This window comes from Protopterus annectens, chromosome 5.part0, assembly GCF_019279795.1.
Source record: "Protopterus annectens isolate FY-2018-M chromosome 5.part0, PAN1.0, whole genome shotgun sequence".
Taxonomy (NCBI): domain Eukaryota; kingdom Metazoa; phylum Chordata; order Ceratodontiformes; family Protopteridae; genus Protopterus; species Protopterus annectens.
Genome location: NC_056735.1, coordinates 356,375,554 through 356,398,682, shown reverse-complemented (window position 1 = coordinate 356,398,682; position 23,129 = coordinate 356,375,554). Strand labels below are relative to the sequence as shown.

The 23,129-nt window shown below is 42.3% G+C and overlaps 1 protein-coding gene across 1 annotated transcript in view; it reads left to right on the top strand.

Annotated features, from left to right (window-relative positions):
- Positions 1 to 23,129, top strand: part of MED14 (mediator complex subunit 14) — a 1,872,212-nt gene that overhangs the window by 1,740,780 nt on the left and 108,303 nt on the right. The gene's annotated exons all lie outside the window — the stretch shown is intronic.

Here is a 23,129-nt window from a genome sequence, read left to right as displayed (position 1 = left end):
GCATGAGTTTAGAAAGATTGCTGTTAAGCAGCTAGTTTTTGATAACTCCAGAGCACAAAAACATTTAGCATGACTTAAGCAGCAGAAACTAGAAAAGGGTTGTTGCCAGACTCAGGGAGCCTATAACAAAAAAAGTAACCAGAGATCCTGTAGAGGGATAAGAGATATTTTGGAAATGTTGTTAAAGTTTTTATGAAGCCAAAGGAATGTGGAAATTCAGTAAAAAACATCAATTATTTTATCTGAGAGGGGAAGAAGGCAAGGGTCAAGTTAGGATAAGTTAATCCTTCCAGTAAAACATGGTGGTGATTACTTGATTTGAATGGATATTTTAAAGCTACACAGTTAAGGCTCATATACATAACAAAAGCAGAAAGCTAAAATTAAGACTGGTAAGTGATGATGATGAGATGGGGGGGGTTTAAGAAATGAGGAGAGAGTGGGATTTTGAATGCAAATCCTTAAGGAGAATAACAGTCATATAGAATATTGTATTTATAAAGTACCGGAAAGTATTCTAAGAACTAAGCCAGCAGGAGAGTGGAGAAAGATTCTGACTATGGGGGTGACTGCAATTAGGTTACACAGACTAGGCAAGAGGGGTCTGGAATTTACAAGAGAAAACTGGCAAAGGAACCAAGGTATTGGGAGCAAATAATCAGAGAGGGAAAGGTAATAGAATGGGAATAGGCCAAGAGACATTTGGACTGCAGGCTAGGTTCTGCTGTCCCTATCTCGAGAAAGGGATGGAGAGTCCTAAGTGAAAGACCTGCTCTGATAGAGTTTTCAGATGAATCTAGAACAGAAACTGCTGTTTAAAAAGGGATAATTAGTAGGGCATATAAAATTATTGCGCAGTAATTGTAGGAATCAATCAGAGGAGATTAGAAAAGATTGGGAAGAGAGCTTATAGGTTCTTAGGAGGTTACTAGGCTATTGGCCCTAGGGCCATTATAAGCCTACTCATGTTATACCCTTATTCCTTTATTGACTAGGTTGTATGATCTGTATTTGCAGCATGAGTCTGTGATCAGCACTGACTGCCCTTATGCAACAGGGACATAGGTGACACCCCGGGGTAAGTTTACGCTCTCCCATCCAGTTGTCTAAGTTACGCTTAAATAGGGTCACTGAGGAGCTCTGTTTTACGTGAATTTGGAGTTTCTTCCAGAGGAGTGTCAATCTCTGGGAGATGGAATGTCCTGTAAATGTTGCAGGCTAGGTTAAGAGCCCTAGAGTGAGTGAATATTGTCCTATTTGACTTGCAGATGTGCAGCATTTCCATTAGGGCAGGGTTCGTGACTGCACTTTAGGCCAGGCACAAGTCGCCTGTCAGCCTGTCAACAGCCTATAAGATACAGAGTACAGTGACAGGGCCAGTCTGTCCGTGTAGGTCTACATTTTAGTCATAGGTGACTCCATTGTGCGACACACAGATGTGCCTCTCACCAGGCTGGATAAGGAGAAAGTCACGGTTAGTTGTCTGTCAGGGGCCAGAATCCGCCCCATCACACACACACTCAAGTCTGTCAACACCAGGTACTGTTATGACTCTGTCATATTCCATGTTGGTGTGAATGACTTGAGACGTACCTCCCTGGACTACATGAGGAGAGACATGATTGAACTCGCTGAATATGTGTCCCAGGGAGGTATGTCCCTAGTCTTAACAGGATTCTACTATTACCCAGAATGATGCTTGAATGCAAACAGAAAATTACTGACTTTAACAATTGGCTTAGTTTCTGGTGTCATTCCAGGGGGATCCAGTACGTGACAGCCTGGGAAGATATGATCGACAGACTACAATGCTTTGCCAGAGATGGCCTGCATCTGTCTCACCTGGGCTTCAGGATGCTGGCAAAGGCTCTTGTCTCCCCTGTCGTGCCTTTTTAGGAAAAGTGATGAGGTTAAAACTACCAACATAAAAATTTCAACAAAACACAAATTAAAGGTCATGCTGCTAAACAATAGGAGTTTAAACACGAAACTGCACTCTGCAAGCATTCCTAACCCTGGAAAATGCTGACATCTGTGTGGTCACAGAAACCTGATTCAAAGCTGCATAGAGCACCCCAGCCTTACCTGGTTACTCATCCTATCATACAGTCAGACCCCAAACTGTGGGTAGTAAAGTCAGAGGAGGTGGAGTTTCAATATATATTGAAGGCATACACACCTCCAGGCTGGTCAAACATTATGACGCACAGGAGACACTCCAGCTGCAGTTAACTATTGACAAGACCCCCCATACAAATAATAGTTAGCTACCAGCCCCCAAATCTCACCCAGGATGCCCCAAGATTCATTCCTTTACCCTGATCCTGGGTGACTTTAACTACCCAAACATAGACTGGAAGAACTACTCTTGCCAGAACACAAATACCCAGAGATTCCTCGATTTTGCAAATGCAAATGCTTTGGAACAGCTAGTCGATACCCCCCACAAGAGGTGATAATATCTTGGACTTGGTATTAACCAACACGAATAACCACTGCAGCATCCCTGCAGTATCATCCTCCCTTGTAAGATCTGACCGTAAAGCGGTCACATTTGAAGTCACCATCTGCCCCAACCCCCACTGTAGCTAGGGTCAATCAAAAAAAATCTCCAAAGCTGATTACAGCCTCCTGAAGGATGGTATAAAAAGCTTCACAGCTCCCTCCCCCTCTCTAGGAACTGGCACCAGTATCCAAAACTATACCAAATTACTATACGAACATTTATATGTATGCATGGAATCAGGAGTACCTGATAGGGATTATAGGTTCATAGGTAGGTATTAGGCTATCAGCCGTGGGGCCTATACAAGCCCAGCCAAAAAGGTACGCTGGCTTTTGCCACCCAAGAAAATTATTTTCCTGTGCCAGTGTCGAGCAAAGCCACAGAGGTGATCCCCGGGGTGAATTTCCTATTTTCCATCCAATCATCAAGATTTTTCTTGGAGTGCTAATGAGGAGCTTTGTTTCATATAGATAGGTGGTTTATTCCAGAGTATGGGAAGTCTCTGGGAGAGGAATCTATCCCTCCGGCATGTTCTGTTTATTATGGTGGCAAGGTTTAGGTCCCTAGAGCGTGTAGCTCGGAGGGATTGGGATTTCTTTAAGTGGAGCATGTCCAACAGCTCTGGGTTTGACATAGCTTTGTATGTTAGGCAGAGATCACCTCTGAGTAGGCGATATGCGACGGAGTAAAGCTGGAGTTTTTTGAGACTATCTGCGTAGGGCATCTGTTTGAGGTTGGTAATCCTCTTTGTGAGGTATTTCGGCGGCCTTTCCAGTTGTAGATGTCTTGTGAGGTACATACCAAAAGGGGCGTTGTACTCTATAATGGGTCTAATGAGTGATGAGTAGAGGGGAACAATGACCTCTTTTTTTCTGGATGAGAAACCTTTTGTGATGAGGTGTGCCACATAGAAGGATTTCCTGACTACTGTGGCGATATGATTATCAAAGGAGAGACTACTGTCCACCTGTGTCCCAAGGTCTCTTATCACACTTTCGGTGTTGAGTATACTATCGCCTGTGTTGTAGTTCATGGCTACAGAGTTTTTACCAAAGGGGATGACAGTACACTTTTTGGCATTGAGCTTGAGGCCATGGCTTTGACACCAGGTATGTCTCAGTGAGGCCCTTTTGTAGGATGTCCACATCGTTAGGAGTTTCGATTATGGCTCCTAGTTTGCAGTCATCTGCAAACTTTTTTAGCCAAAGACCTTCTGTGTTACCCTGTACTTCAGAGAAGTAGATACCAAACAGGAGAGGACCCAGGACTGAACCCTGTGGTACTCCACTTGTCACTGGTCTGAAGTCAGATTTGGAGTCTGCTACTTTCACAGTGTGGGTTCTGTCAGTGAGCCAATTGGCAACCCATCTTGTGACATAGGGATTTATAACTAGTTTAGTGAGTTTATCTATAATTCCAGAGTGGGGGATGGTGTCAAAAGCCTTGGCAAGATCTAGATAGGCTGTGTGAACCACCTTACCCTTGTCTACGGCTTTGGTGACTGCTTCAAAGAAGTCTATCAGGTTTAGGAGACATGATCTGCCTTTTACAAACTCGAACTGGGTGGTATCCAGAATTTGGAGATTACCAATGTCTTTGTTTATAAGTTCCATGATCACAAGGGACAACTGGCTAGGCTGAAAATGGCTTACAAGGGCAGTTAGCCTAGTACTAACCTATGAACCTATGAACCTATACGTTCCATGGCCTTGCAGACCAAGCTCGTCAGGCTAATGGGGCAGTAGTTCCCAGGGTCCGTGGTGGCTCCCCCCTTGTGGAGTGAGGTAACCGTTGCTGTGCGCCATTCAGCAAGCACAAAGCTTGAGGTGAGGCTATGATTGAACATGGTACTTAGGTGGGGTGCCAGTTCGTTCTGTAGTTCGTGTAGAACGCAGCCTGGGATGTTGTCAGGTCCCATGGATGCTGTGTTCTTGGCTTTGGAGTGTGCGGTTTTTACCTGTGCAGCCATGATTACAGGAACTTTGCATTCTTCCGGTATAGAGATGGGCTCTCTAGGGGCTGAGAGGTGGGTAACGTTAGCCCTGAACCTATCTGCCAGGATGTTGGCAATATCAGTTGGGTCTGTATATTTAGTGCCATTGTGCTGTAACTCAGAGCAGATCTCAGTGTTGCCATTGAGATTCTTGACATAGCTATAGAATGCTTTGTGGTTGTCTTTAGAATCAGTGGCGATTTTGTTTTCGTAACTAGCTTTGGAGGATTTTATCAGGGATCGCAGCTCCTTACTGAGGCTGACCAGGGAGCTCCTCCACTCGTGGGATTTTACTCTCTTTTGCAATAGTTTGTTCCTTCTGTTGTACAGTTTGTTTATGGCAGGGGACCACCAGATTGGCTTCCTTTTTTTGGAGGATAGCGTCTTGGTTCTGTTTGGGATAGCACAATCCATGCACTCATATAAGTGCTTATAAAGTGCAGTTTGTGTAGGGTTCAGTAGTCGTAACTGTATTGCCCATCTGCACGAGTGTCATGAAGTTCACCACTAGTGTCTTAAGAAGCATGAAGTTGGCTTTGGAGAAATGTTTTACCATGGTTTCCTTAATGGGGGTGGAGGCAGGATGTGGATATCTAGGGTAATTAGCTTATGATCGGATCGGACCAATGAGGCGTTGACTTCCGGTATGGAACACCGGTCACTCATATTGGTAATGACTAGATGTAGGATATTGTTGCCCCTAGTGGGGGTGTGGATAAAGTTGATCCAGGGCATTGGAGTTTATGAATTCCAGAAAGTGTTGAGCGAAGGAGTTGGTACATGAGTAGTTTTCCCAGTTAATGGTGGGGTAGTTGAAATCGGCAATTATTAGGGTGTTTGGTTGAACCCTAATATTTTCCAGTACATCAAGAAAAGAGGAGTGGGAATCCTGGGGCATGGTGGGTGATCTGTAGCAAGCTACAATTTGGATTGCAGTTTTGCCCAGAGTTAGTTGCACTTGGATAACCTCGGCTGCATTATGCTGAGCAACTAGCCTGGAGATGTGGAGATCCTTAATGAATATGGACACACCTCCGCCTTTGGTGTTCCGGTCCAGGTTAAATGGCCAAAAAGTGTGGTATGAGTTATAGCCTGGTAGTGCAGGGGTGCTCTCTGGAGCCTTGAACCAGGTCTCAGTCACTGCACAGATATCGATGTTCTCCATTTTAAGGAGTGCCTCGAGTGAGTGCATTTTGAGATTTAGACTTCTAGCATTGAGTAGCATCACCTTCAGTTTTTGCTTGCCTGTTCCTGTTACGGTGGTGAATTTGTCATTTGAACCTTGCCTAAAAAGGCCCTATAGGGGCGGCAAGAACCTTAGCCATTATCCAGAATCCCAGGGGTGACAGGTACAGGCCATCTCTGGCAAAGCATTGTGGTCTGTCGACCATGTCATCCCAGGCAGACGGACACTGGATCCCTTTAGAATGGCACCAGAAGCTTAGCCAATTGTTGAAGTCAATAATTTTGTCCTTGTACTGCGGCATCATTCTGGGTGATGGCAGAATGCTACTCAGGGCTAGGGTCATACCTGCTTGGGCTACAAGATCGGAGAGCTCTTCCATGTCTCTCTTCATGTAGTCCAGGGAGGTACGTCTCAGGTCGTTCACACCAACATGGACAATGACAGAGTCATATTTGACTATATTATGATTGATGATATTAAATCATCCTCCGCAAGGAAGAGTAAACCTGTCTGGTGGACGTCTACAATAAACTATAACAGAAGAAAAAAATTGCTGACTAGGACCAAGAAGGAGCAGGTGACCAGTTGGAAGCAATCTCTCCTTAGCCTAAATAAGCAAATAAGAGCACTAGTGAAATCCTCCAAAGCAAACTTAGAGTCCAAATTGGCCACATCTGCTAGAGACAATCATAAGGCCTTCTTCACATATGTCCGTAATCTCAAAGGTAGCACCCAGATCTGTTCAGAACTGATGGTCAAGGACACGACATATACAAATGCCATAGATACAGCAAACTTGCTGGCTGACAGATTCAGCAAAAATTTTACCCCTCTGTCCCCCATCAGTAAATCAGGGCATTCCCAGTACCTGCCCCCTTCCCCTTATGTCTAGGGATCGGGTCATCACTGCTCTCTCAAAAGCAAAAAAGTACAGCCTCCGTGGGACCTGATAACATCCCAGGCTGCCTCCTACATAAACTCAGGCAGAAACTTGCAGCACCATTAGGCACCCAATTCAACCAAAGCTTGAGTACCAGTTTTGTCCCAGTTGAGTGGAGGACAGCCACTGTCATCCCTTTACACAAAGGTGGAGTGTCCACTGATCCGGGAGTTATAGACCCATCAGCCTAACTAGCCTGATCTGCAAGGCCATGTAACGGATTATCGTGGACCTCATAAACAAGGACATTGACAACCTCCAAACACTTGATCCCACACAATTTGGCTTTGTCAAGGGGAGGTCATGTATGTTAAATTTGGTTGACTTTTTTGAGACAGTCACCAAAGCCATGGGTGAGGGGAAGACTGTGCACACTGCCTACCTTGACCTGGCCAAAGCTTTCAACACTATTCCCCACTCGGGCATAATGAATAAACTCTCTTACCAGATGGGTAGCCAGCTGGCTCACTGATAGAACCCCCCCTAGTCAAAATAGGGGAAGCCACCTCAAGCAGTAGACTCATATCGAGTGGCGTACCCCCAGGGTTCGGTCTTGGGGCCTCTGTTATTTGTGATATACTTTTCTGAGGTACAGGCCAAAACCAGTGGACTATGGCTGACCAAGTTTGCAGATGACTGCAAGTTGGGAGCTGTCATCACTTCCCCTAGTGATGTGGACATCCTCCAAGAGGGTCTCACCCAAACAAATTACTGGTGCCAGAAACATGGCCTCAAGCTGAATAAAAAAAAAATGCATCATCATCCCCTTTGGGGAGAGATGTCCCCAGAAATTATCACATTAATAACAATGTTCTAAGCATGCAGTCAGTCTTGAGGAATTTGGGTACCCAGATTGATAGCAGGCCTGACTTTTGACCACCATGTTGCTTCCATTGTACGGAAAGCTTTCTACATGGCCCACCTCATAAGTAAGGGCATCTCATCCAGGGACATGGAGGTCATAACATCCCTGTATTCTTCCATTATAAGGCCCATTATTGAGTACAATGCCCCAATTGGCATGTACCTCGCAAAGCACATGCAGCAGCTGGAGAGACCACAGAGGTTCCTCACCAGGAGAAGCCAGGGCCTCAAAAATGTACCATACTCTGATAGGCTAAAAGCCCCATGCCTACTCTGTTTCATACAGACTCCACAGAGCTGACATCTGTCTGGCATACAAGGCGGTCTTGGACCCTGCCTTCATGGGACTGCTGCATATCCGCAAGTCAAGCTCCACTCGAGTAACCCGCACATACGGCCTCAACCTGATCTCTGACATCAGTAGGACTTGCTGGTGGGACAGATTTGTGTCCCAGAGACTCCCCTGTCGGTGGAATAAATTCCCTCTCTACATTAAGCAGAGTACCTCTTTACCCCCTTTTTAAGCGCAATCTGGATAACCGGATGTGAAATGGAAAATACATCCCTGGGATTCCACCCATATCCCTGCTGGACAGGGGCATCAGGTGCTGATTTGTCTATGCATGGGCTAAACTCTTGGCTAGGCTTATAAGGGCCTCAGGGCCAATAGCCTAGTAACTTCCTATGATCTTTTTTTGGTGAGAAACCTGTGAAGTGTCTCCAGCTGCTGCTGGTGTCTGGTGAGGTACATACAGAAGGAATCATAGTAATCTATTAGTGGTCTGATGAGAGATGAGTACAGGGGAGTTATAACATCCTTAGCTCTGGATGTGATGCCCTTACTTATGAGATGTGCAACAAAGAAGGCATTCCTTACCACTGTGAACACATGGTGATCGAAGTTAAGGTTGCTATCAACCTGTTTTCCCAAATCTGTCAACACAGGGTTTGAACTAAGGGGGCTACTGTTTATATGGTGATTTGCAGGGACTTCCCCATTGCCGAAAGGGATAACACATTTATTTGCATTTAGTTTAAGTCTGTAGCTTTGGAACCAATTATATGTCTGTGTAAGCCCTTTTGTAGTATGTCAGCATCGTTGGGGGACGCGATCGCACCCAGTTTGCAGTCAAGAGAATTGGTAAGCCACAGGCCATCTATTTTCGCCTGGACTTTTGAGAAATAGATTGCAAACAGTAGGGAGCCTAGCACAGATCCTTGTGGTACACCACTGGTAACTGGTCTGCTGGTAGAGATGGAATCTCCAACTTTGACTGTATGTGTTCTTTTGGTGAGCCAGTTGGCTAGCCATCTAGTGGCATATGGGTAATTCCCAGTTTTTTAATTTCTCCAAGTCTTTTGGGTTTTTAATGCCATGACGGGAATGGACCCCCTTCCTAAGTCAAAGTACAATTAAAGTTCATGAAATTCGCATTGTTTCACTCTTTGATGTCAGCCAAAAGTGCTCTTTGCAGCACTTGCAAGGTGTCCAGTAATGACGACTCCTGCAATTTGTATGGGGTTACATGGATTGGTAACGTATCTAAATACAATTGTAGATTCTTTTTTTATAAGAAAAATTACTCCTACTACTATTGGAACTGTCTGGGTATCTTTCTTCCACATTGCTCTTGTTTCTGATATTTTATGACTTTGTGTGTCTCTGTACACAGGACACTGCAGTCACTGGGTGTGGCAATTTCAATGATCAGTTCTTCTTTTGTCTTCTTTGCTTGGACCATTATATCTGGTTTTCTAGCATCTATCTTTTGAACTGGTGGTAATGGATGATCCCATGTGATGTAAACCTCATCATTTTCTATGATGCTTTGTGGCTCATATTTCCAGTGTTTTTCAGCCACTTCAGTACCATAGTGTTTGCACAATCCTCAGTGCAACAGTCTTGCCACATGATTATGCCTTTCAGTATAAAGTCCTTCTGTCATTAGTATGTCACAAAAAGCAACAAGGTGTGCAACTTTTTCCAGTTCAGTTTTACAAAACTTACATTTGTCTGTTTCTCCCATATGTTCAATGGACCTTGTAAACCAGCGTGTATGTCGCCCACTATCTTTGGTTGCCAGTTTTAACCTTTCATCTGTTGGATTAAATTCACCTCTCCTTAACCATTCCCATCTGGGTGAGTTTCTCAGTGATGCCTGAGTGGGGGACTGTGTCAAAAGCCTTGGCTAAGTCAAGATAGGCCTTATGTACTGTTTTGCCTTCATCCAGGGCTTTGGTGACATTCTCAAAGAAGTCCACCAGGTTTAATAAGCATTATGTACCCTTAAAGCCAAATTGGGTCAGGTCAAGAGTTTGAAGGTCACCTATGTCTTTGTTGATAAGATCCATGATGATTCTCTTCATAGCCTTTCAGATAAGGCTGGTTAGGCTTATGGGTCTCTAGTTCTCAGCGTCGGTTGCTGGACCCCCTTTGTGCAAGGGAATTATTGTTGCTGTTTTCTACTCTGCTGGAACAAACCCAGTACTTAGACTGTCATTGAAGAGAGTGCCAAGTGGTTATGCTAGGTCCTGCTTTAGAGCATTTAGTAGGCAGCCTGGGATGTTATCCGGTCCCATGGAGAGTGTGGTTATGATCTGCTCTTTAGAGATACTAGGTAGAGGACTGGTGACAGGTATGCTTTGGTGCATGTCTGGTGGGGACAAGGGTGGGTGAAGTTTGCGCTATATCTCTCTGCTAGCAGGTTGGCAATGTTCTCGGGGTCAGTATGAGTGGTACCATCCACTACTAGTTTGGCACAAAGCTGGGCCTTCACTTTTAGATTTCTGACGTAGCTAAAGAATGCCTTTTGATTATCCTTAGCTAGGGATGCTAGTATAGCTTCATAATTGGCTTTAGAGGACTTTACATGATTTCTAATGTGCTTATTCAAGCTGTGGAGGGTGTCCTTCCTCTGCTGAACCAGTTCCCTCTTGCTCTTGGATATTATTTTTTTCCTGTTGTTGTATAACCTAGCTATGCTTAATGTCCACCAGGGTGGCTTGTGTTTTTGTGAGGACCTTGTTTTGATCCATTCAGGTATAGCTGAGTCTATACATGTGTGTAGGTGTTTATACAGGACATTTGTGTACACCTCTGTGTAGCAGTCATTGTTGATAGTGGTAGTAGGGGGTTTGAAACTGCATTTGTATCACGCTATCGAAAGATGAAAATAGCGAACGCTACTTCATCTAACCTAAAATATCTAAACCACATAATATCGAATTTTCAGAAAAGCGAATTTTTTCCTTGGGAAAAAATTTGTTATTCCAAAATGCATACACACAACACAAGCACACCTAAAAAACATCAATCCACGCACACACACTTATAATCCTACAACTAACCCTACACTAAACTGTACATACACTACTATCTATCCACTTACCTTAACCCAAACCCTAAGGTCCGTCACTATCGCACACTCACCTAACCTGCGCCCTAACTCACCTAACCTGCGCCCTAACCCTAACTCACCTAACCTGCGCCCTAACCCTAACTCACCTAACCTGCGCCCTAACCCTAACTCACCTAACCCGTGCCCTAACCCTAACTCACCTAACCCATGCCCTAACCCTAACTCACCTAACCCGTGCCCTAACCCTAACTCACCTAACCCGTGCCCTAACCCTAACTCACCTAACCCGCGCCCTAACGATCACACAATCGCACACTTACCTGAACCCGACCCATAACTTTCCACCACAGTGCTGAAAATAGTGAAGCCACAGAACTGGCCAACCAAATTCTTTCCCTAGGAAAGAATTTGGTGTTCTGCAGCTTTGCTATTTTTAGCATTCGCTCAAAACGGGACGATATTAGAACATTCGAAATTTTAAAACTTCGATGTTCTGATATAGACCCTTTGAAACTATGCCATCGCTTAGAAGGCTATAGTTTGCTTTTTTGGAGAAATTTTTCAACCATTTTGCTCTTGGGGGTGGGGGGTCAGGTATGATTGTTACTTCAGACAAGACTGATTTATGATCAGACCTTACCAGGGAGAGCAACACATGGGGGGTAGTGCAGAGACACCCCATACCCCCTATGTTGGTGAGTACTAAGTCTAGGACATTCAAGTCCCTTTTGGGGGTGCAGACTGTCTGTTCCAGTGCATTTGTATTAACAAAGTCCAGGAAACTTAGAGCAAACATGTTTGTGCTCACATACAACTCCCAGTCGATGAAAGGGATAGTTGAAATCACTCATGACCAAGGTGTTTGGCTGTATAGTGAGTGACTCAAGTAGGTCCAGGTAGGCGGAGTGATTCTTGTGGTTTATGGTGGGCAACATGTAGCTAACAATATGGAAGGGGGGGGTTACCTACAATTGGTTGGACTTGGAGTAGCTCTAGGGAGTCGTGTTGTTTGACCAGACTTGGTGTTCTAGGGAGTCGTACTGTTTGACCAGTCTTGAGGTGTGTATTTGTCTTCATTGAAGATGGATACACTTCTGCCTTTGGTTCTTTCATACTTGTTTTGAGGTCTGAATATGAAGAAGGAATTGTAGCCTTGCATGGTTGGGGTGCTCTGTGCAGCCTTGAACCACATCTGTGTGACTGCACAGACATCGGCATCTTCTAAGGTAAGGAGTGCCATGCTTCCAGTGAGTGCAGTTTCTGATTTAGACTGCTAGCATTAAGCAGCTTAAATTTGAGTTAGTCTCTAGTGGACTTTACATCAGCAATTTTGTTATGACACTGCTAAAAAAGGCACTGCAGGGAGGCAAGTACCTGTGCCAGTAACCAAAAGCCAAGAGGTGACAGGTGAAGACCATCTCTGGCAAAGCAGGGTGGCCTGTCGACCATATCTTCCCAAGCTGACAGAAACTACATCCACCTGGATTGACACCAGAAACTAAGCCAATTGTTGAAGTCAATCATATTTTTGTTTATACTGAGGCATCATCCTGGGTGAAGGTAGAACACTGCTTAGGGCTAGAGATATATCTGCTTGGGACACACAATCTGAGAGCTCCGTCATGTCTGTCTTCATATAATCCATTGAGGTACATCTCAAATCATTCACTCCAACATGGGCAATGGCAGAGTCATAATGGTTATTTGTTGTTGAGAGACTTGAGTGCATGGGTGATCTGATGGATCCCGGCACTGGGACCTGACAGGCAGCTGACCGTGACCTTCTCCTTGTCCAGCCTGGTGAGGGGGACATCTGTGTCTCACTATGGAGTTGCCTATTACCAAGACATTTGGTTTTGAGGGGCTTATTGGCTGAGACACTGTTGTGTGTATTATTGTGTGTAATGGATTCTGTTGGGTCTGCAGTGTGCACAGTAGATTTGCGCTTGGAAGGTCTCTGAGCTTTAGGTAGGCTTCTCGCAAGTACTTCCACATTTGTGAATTTGTGTTGTGAGCTTATGTGCAAGAGATGAAATGCATGTGCTGGCAACCTGTTTAATATATGGTTTTGTTATGTGAGAGAATTGATCCCCAGTTCATAGTATAGATACATCTCTCACATGTTGTATTTGTTTGTTTTAGGAGTAACTGATCATCAGTATACATGAGGCAATTTTTTCATTGCCTCAGGATGCCCATGTCAATCAGGCTGGCTGGAGAAATGGTGGGAAACTGTCCATCTTTTATGGCAGATATATACTGTAGTAACTGGTGGGGAGTGGGCTAGATGGACCAGGTTTTGCTGTACGGTTAACAAAAAGCGGCTTTTCTGTGGGGAGCTAGGAGTAGAAAACTGTCAGTGCTCCACAATGCACAACTGAGTTGCTTGCAGGGCAGCAGTGCAGTCTCTGAGCAGCTTCTAGACTGAGCTCAAACTCACACAAGCCCGATGCATAAATACAGGCAAAGTTAAATGGTTTTAAAAAAGTGACCAAATGAAAGCCCAAGACTCAGCCTTATTCCAGCAACCCCCAACTCAGATGGGTCCTTGATTGCACACTTCTGCCACAAGGGTGCAGGGGAACCTTGTTAATGTAAGATGGCTGGTTTTAGTGCTCAAATTATACCAAACAGTCTAGATTCAGCAAGAATCTAGCCTATGCTATAAAATGCAGATGTACTAGAAATTCAAAGTGCAGAAAATCGCTGTCACAACAGCAAAAAAAGTGTAAATAAAGCAGCAACGCTGTAGAATACTCCCACAAGAGTTTAGGCCACGGACCTTCCTAGTGTGAAATACTGGCTTGGATCCCAAGTGCTTAAACCAGAACTAAGACACTTTCAGAATAGCAGACACAGTAAGCCTTCAGCCAGCAATTCCCAGCTTTGAAGGGTGTAGGCTATCCTGTCCTGCCATAAGAGTCTAGACCACAAATCTTCCTAATGTAAAATAACTGGTTTGGAACCCAAGTGCTTAAAACAAATCTAAGAGGCTTAGAGTAACAGTTGCATTTTTGTCAGGCTACTAACCAGCAGTAATAAATGCAACAGAATAAATGCAATTGAACACTTTTAAGAACAAGCAGCAAAAGCAAAATAAAGTAATGAAGTAGGAAGAAACGAATACGGTAAAGGCAGTTGAATAAAGTGCAATTTTTTAAAGTTAAGTGGGATAATCATTCCTGAAGAAACAATTGGAGAACATATGTATAGCTGCCAGATTTAGGATTTTTACTTGGAAGTGTTTTAAGTATTTTTATACTCCAAGCGACTCCAAACTATTTTCCTCAGGTTGATGGCAAATGTTGGAGGTGTGATGAAAGAGGTAACTGGGAACATAAGTTTTGGGAGTATAATTAGGTTGGCAGAGTTTAAAAAATCTGTACTGTCAGAAATATTGGGTGAGCAACTGAGTGTAACTAAGGAAATACATTTTCTGAGTTGGGATCCAGGATCTGAATTGCCCAGACATAGTAAGGACTTGTGTTTATGTCTGGTGTCTACCAAAAAAGCAATTACTAGAAAATGGAAATCGGTCTAAACCAACTATATTTGAAGTAGTGAATATTGTAACCGAGATAAAAGAAATAGAAGTTTGATCTTTAGAAAAGGTAGAGTAGCTCCAAGCTGTGTTACTGGGAGTACATGGGACTGTGGATTTGGACAGCTTTGCATAGTGTACACAAGGCCATTTGCACAGCTTTGCATAATTGCTCAGCTTTCCTACAAGTCCTAGCCTCAGAGTCACAGTCAGCAGCCTTACAAAAAAGCGGTGAAACTTTAAATCTGCAGAATTTTGGATGAGGTGAACTGAAGATATAATACTGTGGTTATAGTTAATGAAATTTAGTATATTGTCATATAAGCGTATTGTAAGAGAGTAACAGAAATTGACATAACTGTCGATAAATTTGACACTGATACATGGTTTCTATCTAGTACAGCTGCAAACTGCAGAGAGAGAACAGTTTCTTTGTATGTTGGATTATGAAAAAAATTTATTTTTAATGTTTGTGTTTATCCCATTATGTAAGCATGTTAAAATGCTGGTTGAGGTCCCATTTGATGCTGACATCCAGGTAAATCTGCTGCTGGTACTTGGTGTCTGGCAAGTCTGGTTATTGAGGTACTGTCACTTTTTTGCAAAGCCCTCACTCTGACCCAGGCAACCTCATTTCAGTTAGTAGCTCATGTGCATGTTGAAGATGGCATAGAGGACGAGAAGAATGAAGAAGTGGGGCCTGTTAAGCTGTCCACAGGAGAAGAGATAAGGTGCTTCAAGACATTAGCGAGATCAGAAAAACATTGGGGCATCAGTCTAGGGGATATATGGAGTTCCTGAGGAGATCGTTTGTAGAGGTGGAGTGTCTGTCTCATAAATGCTAATTGCATGCCCACTCCTGATCACTTAGTTTGTATAGTCGGTAGGTAGGGACCAAAGCAGACCAGCATTCTTTTGTGAGCAGCAATGGTGGCTTCTAGGCCTGCTATCATCCCACAGTACATGTTACCAGCTGGAGCTAATAACTCTGACTCGGTGGGGAGTAAACCTCGGGGAAGCCATTTCAGACACGTGTGAACATACTCATGTGTGTGTGTAAATATCTATATCTATATCTATATATATACATATATATATATATATATATATATATATATATATATATATATATATATATATATATACACACACACACATATATATATATATATATATATATATATATATATATATATATATATATCAATGGATGCAGAATGTTTTGTCAGCTTGGCTGAAAAGTCAGAGGTGATTGAGCATATCAGGTTTTTCACCATGAGGGCGCAGTACATTGTGGGTCTCAGAATATGCCTTTTCCCTGCTGTAGTATAACCAAGGAGTAGAAATATAGCAAAAACCCTTTTTTGTCTTTTTGACTATTTAAGCGCAATCATTTCTTGATCGTTTTCTCTCTCTCTCTCTCTCTCTCTATATATATATATATATATATATATATATATATATATAATAATGTGTGTATGTATATGACATAGATGTAATTATATTTGTATAATAAGCGCACAGACACATTTTAGTCAACCTATAAAAAATAAATAACTGAGATGATACTCCCCTCACCATGCATACCATCTTCTTTCTTGGGGAGGACAGAAGGTAGCAAGAATTGAGGATTCTTTTTATCCAATAGGGTGCAGCCTTATGTCCTTATAATGGGAAAGGCCATTCCATGCCATGATATCTGCAGAGTTCTGGTTGGCTTATCGGGTAAACAGCACATGTTAATTCTCATATGTCACAAACTCTACTGCAACAGTGATCCTACTCAAACATCTACTGTTATGATGAATGTGTTCATGCAACTTTACTTCATTTGAGAAAGCCATTTCCAATGAATACTTTATTCCCAACCTCTGCTCCATTTATTTCTGTCTTGTTTGCACTACAACCATGAGATGTAGCCGAATCTTTCGATATGTTAACTGATAAAGAATTTTACACCTTTGTAGTCTGTTTACTATTTGCAGGTGGGACCTAACTCAAGTAGGAAGTCAGGAACTTGGGACCATTGGAGTCAACATGCTCATTAATCACAGCTCAGTGGCGTACGTCATTCTCCCATAAGCTGTGGTACTTGAGGTTTTTAAGAACCACTTTAGATGGCATAGGATGGATATTCTTATATTCTGTGATGAAGGCCCAGTCAATGGTTTACTGATATAGTGAGCACGTTACATGCCTTTTATGTTGTGAGAACATAAATTGTAACTTTCCAAACCCTATTTCCACAGAGTCAAGAGGGGTTGCTGCCTCCAGTGGCTCTTTCATAGTTGTACCTGCTGTCCGGATGCTGAGCCTCCTTCAGCAAGTTATTTTGTAGGACATTCTGTCTTGAGCCTTTTATGAACTTGTTTGGCTCTTCTCAGGTTTATTTGTAAACTACATTAGAGGCTGTTTCACCAGTTGAGGTTCACTTTAGGAAATGTGCTTGAGTGTTGTCAAAGTTCAGTCATTTTGTCATGCATTATTTTTGTAAAGTTGAGTCTGGTGTATTTGGTTCTGTACTGCTTGCTCTTAAACAGCATGGGTGAAAAATTAGCAAACTGAAATTAACTAAATTAAAGTAAGATAGTACAGACAGTATACAGCCTACCATGTTGTTAATTTTTTCCACCCCAATAGAGCACATTTACATTTCTAGAACCCACTACCACTCTTTAAAATTAGGAAGTATGGAACTGAAATGGAAAAAAAACAGTATGTGCTATATTAAATCTGCATTTTCTGTTTCATTGTGGAGGGCTGCGCAGTTTTGATTAGGAAAGAACTGTTGACTGTGATGAGTATCCCCTTTAACCCAGAATATGGGTGCTAAGAATTGTTTTACCAAGTATAGACAAAACAACAGAAGACAGCTTCAGTGGTTAAAATCCACTTAGAAGGGCCACTGTACCCATATAGGTTCATAGGTACTTACAAGGCTGCTGATCTTTGAGGATATTTAGAAGCATAGCCATACATTCCCTTGAAGTTTTTAACCCTTGTTTTCTACATATGAATAACCCAGGGTGAACAGAACATTTACATGTTCCCCTCCATCCATGAGGGTCAAGGATGCTAAGCCCGTAGAGAATTTACAGTTGCCCGTTCATTTGTCCAGATTATTTTGAACAGTGTAAGAAAAGTACTTTGCCTTATGTGGAGAGGAAGATGATTCTAAAGAAGTGGTATTCTATGTGATACGTGTCTGTCCAGCCAACATGTTTCTATTTACGTTGCAGCAGAGATTGTGATCTCCTGAACAGGTGTTAATGCCCCATTGGAGTTGTGAATGTGCAGTAGGTTTGATACTTTAGGGCCTGTTGAGGGTCTGTATGTAAGACAGAATTTGCCCCTCAGTAGCCTGTATAACACCAAGAAGAGGAACAAGGGTTTGAGACAGTTTATATAGTTTTTGTGGTTTGGCCCGTTGATTTTCTTAGTAAGAAAGCCATAGCATTCAGGTTGTGTGAGATGTCTGGACACGTACATACTGAGGGGGGCATTATACTCATTGATCAGCCTGATGAGTATGGAATACAGTGGAACGATCACATCCCTGGACTTGGATGCCATACCATTAGTAAAAATCTTTGCAATGAAAAACAGCTTTCTTACAACAGCGGATACCTGGTGATCGAAGGACAGTTCATTGTCTACACAGGCTCCCAGCTCCCTAGCTACTGGATCATTTTTCAGGTAGTGTGTTGTTAATGTAATAGTTACAAGGGACATCTTGCTTGTGAAGGATACTGTTATACTTTTAAAAATTAATCTACATACGTGGTGTGGGAATAGGACCCATAGCCTTTTGCACAAAAGGCAAGTATGCAGCCTATTGAGCTGTGACTGCTGGATTTCTTGCATTGCTTTTGTGTGCAGAGTAGCATTATGTGGCTGATGTGCTACTGTTTTTGACTCTCAGATACTTCTGTACAGAAGGAGTCAGTAGTGCAGCTAAGTGTCTTTCCTTATTTTTTTCATAACATGTTTGCAGCAATATTCAGTTGCATCCTCTTGTATTAGAGCATGTATAATGAATATGTTTAAAATATTATTGATATAATGTTTTCTTCATTTCCTGCCATGGTGACCATCTAGCCCATCTTACCTTATTTGACCCATTGATCCCCCTTTATTGCCTGCACTGTAGGTACAGGGGGGAGGAGGGGCAAGAGTCAGGCAGTACGTCTGTTGTTTTCTGGCTTTAAGTGTTGCTTCTTCCTTGGCAGCAGGCATGTTAGGTGTCAGAACAAAGGTCTATGACACTTTTCACAAGAGGATAGTGTTCTTCCTCATATGTACCATGAAGGTTTCTGTTTTCACAGCTTAGCAATGCCTAGTGCATGCTGTATATCCATTCTTCAGCTAACATCAGAGCTCTAGAGCAGTGGTCCTCGACCTTTGTAAGGCTAGGTGGGGTGTGGTAGATTCTTTTTTTATAAGACGAGGGCCTGGTCCCAACAAATTTACTCAAATACCTGTCCAAAGCAGGAGGATGTCAAATTGTCAGCAAAACACTTTAGCACATACACATGCCAAATATTTATATATGAAAAGCATCTAATTTAATAAAAATAAATGTATGAATTTCTCAATTCTAAACACTAGTTCCAACAGTAATTAACATTTTGAATGTAAAAATGCAGCACTTTAACAGTTAATTCCACATTAAAGAGATCTGTAACTAATGAAGAGGGTGTTGCTAGCAAACAACTTTATATTTCATTGTTTCATCTACAAATAAAGTGCCTGTTTCCCTTGAAGAATAAATTGCCTGTTACATTAAAAAATGATAAGCTAGTAATATTGCAATAGGGAATAGATGGCAGACTGATAACAGGTTCATAGTTACTGTGCGTCTCCACCAAAGGAGGACATTCTCAGAACTGCAGCATCCACCCCCTTTAAAAGTACAACACAGAACAGTATCAGCAATCCATTTACATACTGTGGGAGCAGAACCCACAGCCTTCTGCATCAAACGCAAGTATACTACCTGTTGTGCAAACAGGCTTGACATAAGCAGCACTAAACTTCTCTCCCCTGAAGCTCTCAGCTCCTTGTAAAATCCACTTGACACAACTATATCTCTCAACTTTGCAGTACGAGAAGTCTGGAGAAAGCCAACATTTATTGGGGGGGGGGCAAAGACCCAAAACCAGAGATACATTTTAAACTTTGTTTGTATAATCTTAGAAAGTTGCTAGAGTAAAATGTGTTACCATGCATTTCCTGAAAGACTGGAAGACTGAAACTTAAATGGTTGTCATTTAGTTAATTCAGTTATAACTAATTTGCCAGAAAACCACAAATTTTAAGAGGAACTGACCAAAAGTATGAGCCAGAAATTCTGTGAAAATTTGGACAGTTGAGAGCTATGGACTCAACTCCTTGAATCACAAGTGGTGGTACGAGTAGAGAATTCATGCTCTTGCTCCTTGTATTGAAGGTACAGGGTTTGAACCTGAGTAACTCTAACCACCAGGTATACCTAAGTGGGGTATTTTACACACACACACACACACACACACACACACACACACACACACACACACACACACACACACACACACACGCACACACACACACACACACACACACTCACTCACTCACTCACACACACACACACACACACACACACACACACACACACACCAGTCTCTCGCTCTCTGAAGCTGAGCACACACACAAAGTCTCTTGCTGTCTGAAACTGAACACACATGCCAATCTCTCACTCTCTCAAAATGAACACACACACACACATACAGCAGTCTCTCGCTCTCTGAAACTAAGCACACACACAAACAAAACAGTCTCTCGCTCTCTGAAACTGAGCATGATGAAAGGGGAGTGGTATGCAGCAAGCAATGAAAACACAAGCATTTATGGACAATTGTGCAGTTTAACATAGTAAGGGGGAGAAAAGGAAGGGGCAACAGAAATAACCGAATGTACATAAATTATCTAGTAACAATCCTGCATCATAGTAGGAGAGCAGGTCAGCCAAAAACTTAAATACTGCGTTATTATAAAATGCCATTAGACTGCACGAGTACTCTACTGAAAACAAGTGTATGAAAATGAAAAACACAAACGGTCACTAATGTTATAATTAATACCAGATGCAGTTAAAATAAAGCCTAAAGTGCTTTTTTCAACTTGCAATATCATCCTGTTCGCAAATGACCAGAGACTACTCAGAAATTGCTCAAAAGGTACGACTACGTAAACATACATGCATGTGGGGAGCTAATTTCCAACATATAATTCCCACTAGTGATTTTATTTACCTGAGCCCAGATATTTAATGACACTGTTAGTTTTGAACACCTCCTTGGCAGCAAATAAAGCATCTTTCATGTACAATACAATAATCGCTCCTGTCAAGCACATGCACAGTTGTGTCTGCTTCTCTGGCATAGAAAAATAAAAAGAAAGAAAGCCAGGCTTGGAAGCACTGTCTATGGACAACTTCTCTTTTGGATGAACAGCCATGCTGAAATCTCCCACCACAGAAAGGTAAGGGGTATGCGTTTAGTCAAAGGCTAAAGAGCACGCAACTTACAGTGGCTGTAAAAAGTGTACACAACCCTGTTAGAATGCCAGGTTTTGTGATATAAAAAAATGAGACCACAATAAATCATTTCAAAACATTTCCCAACTATAATGTGACCTATAACCTGTACAATTCAATTGAAAAACAAACTGAACAAACAGAAACAAACAAAATCTGTTAGGGGGAAAAAAATAAAAAACGTACAATATGCTGGTTGCATAAGTGTGCACACCCTTAAACTAATACTTTGTTGTGTGTGCACACCCTTAAACTAATACTTTGTTGAAGCACCTTTTAATTTAATTACAGCATTCAGTCTTCTTGGGTACACATCTGCCATCCATTAAAGAGACTTTGATTAACCCCAAATAAAGTTCAGCTGTCCTAGTAAGATTTTTCTGACATTTATTCAGTTGCCTGGTACAGCAAAAGCCATTGTTCGCAGAGAGCTTACAAAGCATCAAAGGAATCTCTTTGTTGAAAGGTATCAGTCAGGAGAAGGGTACAAAAACATTTCCACAGCATTGGATGTACCATGGAACATAGTGAAGACAGTCATCAACAAGTGGAGAAAATATGGGACAAAAGTGATGTTGCAAAGAACTGGACGTCCCTCCAAAATTGATGAAAAAACAAGATGAAAACTGGTCAGGAAGGCTGCCAAGAGACCTACAGCAACACTGAAGGAGATGCAGAAATTTCTGGCAAGTAATGGGTGTGTACTATATGTGACAACAATCTCCCTTATTCTCCATATATTGGGACTATGGGATAGGGTTGCAAGATGGAAGCCTTTTCTTACACAGAAAAACATCCATGCCTGGCTAAAATTTGCAAAACTATACATCAGGTCTCCCAAAAGCATGTGGGAAGTTGTGTTATGGTCTGATGAGACCAAGGTTGAACTTTCTGGCCACAATTCCAAAAGGTATGTTTGGCCCAAAAACAACACTTCGCATCACCAAAAGAACACTATCCCCACGGTGAAGCATGGTGGTTGGCAGTATCATGTTTTGGGGTTGCTTTTCTTCAGCTGAAACTGGGGCTTTAGTAAAGGTGGAGGGGAATTATGAGCAGTTCCAAATACCAGCTGCTTTTGGCCCAAAACCTTCAGGCGTCTGCTAGAAAGCTGAAGATGAACAGGAATTTCACCTTTCAACACGACAATGACCCCAAGCATACATCCAAATCAACAAAAGAATGGCTTCAGCAGAAGAAAATTAAAGTTTTGGAATGGCCCGGCCAGAGCCCAGACCTAAATCCAATAGAAAAACTGTGATGGGACCTGAAGAGTGCTGTGCACAAAAGATGCCCTTGCAATCTGACAGATTTGGAGCCCTTTTGCAAGGAAGAGTAGGCAAATATTGCCAAGTCAACATATGCCATGCTAATAGACTCCTATCCAAGAAGACTGAATGCTGTAATTAAATCAAAAAGTGCTTCAACAAAGTATTAGTTTAAGGGTGTGCACACACAACAAAGTATTAATTTAAGGGTATGCACACTTACGCAACCAGCATATTGTACGTTTTTTATTTTTTATATTTTTTCCCCTAACAGATTTATTTGTTTTTCAATTGAATTGTACAGGTTATGGGTCACATTAAAGGTGGAAAAGTTTTGAAATGATTTATTGTTGTCTCATTTTTTTATATCTCAAAAAATGGCATTTTAACAGGGTCGTGTACACTTTTTATATCCACTGTATGTACTAGTGCTTCCATCACCCTGGTTACAGAAATGGAAGTGCCATAGTGTTTCTCAACCGCTCGTGGCCTGGTATAATTGATGCCAGGGCCCAGTGGTTCAGAAACATTGCTCTAGAGGACTGGAACACCTCCCTTCCCCAACAGCAAACCAGCAAGCCAGCCAGCATCAGCTTGTTCACTTCCAGCCTGGATCTATCTTAGATGATCGAACTTTCAAAAGTTTGACCGTCATGTGGTCGACACCATACAAATGAACTTTTAAAAGTTTGAACATCTAATAAAAAAAAAAAAAAACTACACAAAACCTACCTGAACGTTTTAAGCTGCACCCCCTTCACCCACGCTCTTTAAATATACCAACTCCGAGATCGCACTACAGTGCAGAAAAGGGAAATCTTCGCATTCTGTGCTGTACGGAGATCTCCGTTACAACGTCCGAACTTTCAAAAGTTCGATCATATGGTGTCGACCATAT